This window comes from Eulemur rufifrons, chromosome 3 (genome assembly GCF_041146395.1).
Source record: "Eulemur rufifrons isolate Redbay chromosome 3, OSU_ERuf_1, whole genome shotgun sequence".
NCBI classification, from domain to species: domain Eukaryota; kingdom Metazoa; phylum Chordata; class Mammalia; order Primates; family Lemuridae; genus Eulemur; species Eulemur rufifrons.
The window spans coordinates 75305129-75307199 of NC_090985.1; the positions used below are offsets into that span (position 1 = coordinate 75305129).

The 2071-nt window shown below is 39.0% G+C and overlaps 1 non-coding gene across 1 annotated transcript; it reads left to right on the plus strand.

Annotated features, from left to right (window-relative positions):
* Window positions 1–1724: 1724 nt before the first annotated feature.
* On the plus strand, window positions 1725–1865 carry LOC138382022 (U4 spliceosomal RNA). Its single transcript, XR_011233205.1, has one exon. It is a non-coding gene; the product is annotated as a U4 spliceosomal RNA (small nuclear RNA).
* The last annotated feature ends 206 nt before the right edge of the window (window positions 1866–2071 follow it).

Here is a 2071-nt window from a genome sequence, read left to right on the forward strand (position 1 = left end):
AGCACAAGACCTGAAAGGGTCCTAGAGATAAGTTTCTGTCTTCTAGATCTTTCAAGAAAAGGCATAACATAAAGTAACATGAAAGTCTTACTAAATAGACATCTGTCCCACTTGGTGTTCAAGCACAAAGGAAAGATGATGTATCTTGAATAGATGGCTCAAGAAAGATACCGCAGAGGAGGAGAAGTCTGCCTGGACATGGAAAGGTGAGTAGTATCTTGGGAGGCTGAGAAGTAGAGTACAGTGGTGCAGGGACAGCTCAAGCTAAAGCTCAGAGGCATCACACTGCCTTGCAACTCCAGGGTATGGTGTCAAGTTGTCTGTGGCTGGAAAACAGGAATCAGGGAGAAATACACTAAAAGTAGCAGGTGTAAATGAATCCCATGTCACAGTTTCAGAAACTTTCCATGGATTTTGGAGCATTATTCTGCAGCCAACAAGGAGGTCTTGAAGGCTTTCCAGAGGGGAATGACATGATCTGATCCAGAAGAAGGAAGAAGAGGCTGGTATTATGGCCATAGGAGTTCCCCACTCAGCTGTCACTTCCAGAGAATCCACAGTTACTCCTTTGGGACTAGAATAGTGTTCGCTCCACAGCCACCCTTCCTGACCAACAGGGAGCTTTTCAATAGGAAATTTCAAAGTCTTAGAGACTTCCCCTAGGCTCCGTGAGACTTTCTCAAAGCTGCAGCGATCTGAGGCTCTCTGCACCCAGTCCTTCTCCTTTCACAGGTGTTGAGTCTGCAGAACAGTCTGAAGCCTCTCTCCGTCGACTCCTGACTCCTATCCTTGTAATCTCTGCAGACGATTCCCCAAGTAATCCTCTTGCATGCTTGACACCGGCTTTGCAGAGCACCCAGACTGACACAGCTGGTGCAGCAGGAAGGACGAGCCGTCCTGACCCATTTTGGGGTAATATCCAGGACGGCACAGACTGGCCAGTACCAACAAGGCAGTGGGGAAGTGTAAGGGAAGGGAAAGGAAAAGAAATGTTTTTTATGATGAAAAAGGAGCAGATTTTGTTTGATCATCTCCAGTATGCTTGTGGGAGAAGGGATTATGCTTGTTACTTTGAAATCACTCAATTATCAATGTATTTTTTGTATTTAGTGGGGCACAGTTATGGATAAATATTGGTCTTTTCCTCATTGCTGAGTCTTAGTCTATGGTATTTTTTTTTTCCTTTCGTGTCCCTGTAGGTGTGTTTTCATTAATTTAATGTGGGATAGACCTAGTAATTATGTCAAGTAAGTATTTGTAATAGAAAGTTTGAAACATTTACGCCCTTTTATTTTTATCAATAACAACACAAAATAATACTTACTATGATCAAAATGTTCTAATTAAAAAAAATAAAACCATTTATTCATAAGCGATGGGGTACAACCCTGACGAGTGTGTATAGAGAATGCAGTTTGACTTGCAATCTTTCTGCTGATATTTCCATAAATGAAATCATAGCTTTACAAAAGTGTTTAGTTTTTTAAAAAGCAATAGTTTATTTATGAAAATAATCCTCCTCTCTTATCCCAAAATACTTTTGATGTTTAACAAGTGAATAGTAACTATTCTGATTTTCTATGCTCCTGTTTGTTTCCCTACTAAACATAAACATATCAACATATCAGAGTGAATGAATATGAAATATGGCATATTAAGCAGTAGTTATAAACTACTCTGATTTGACGAGGACAAAAATTATTTTGTATTTAAGAACAACTGTTAGCTTTGCACAGTGGCAGTATCGTAGCCAATGAGGTTTATCTGAGGGGTGATTATTGCTAATTGAAAACTTTTTCCAATACCCCGCCATGATGACTTGAAATATAGTCGGCATTGGCAATTTTTGACAGTCTCTACAGACACTGAATTAAAAAAAAAAAAAAAAAAGAACAACTGTGTGCAACCATAAAAGCTATGGCACATTCGAGCTGATTTGAGCTGTTGGACCACCTAATCAAAGATGTTTCAAAATCCATAATAATTTGATAGTAATTATGCACGTGTATAAATATGGATTTTTTTTTAAACTAAAAAGAGGTTTGTTCATCCTTATGATTCTCCCTAAATT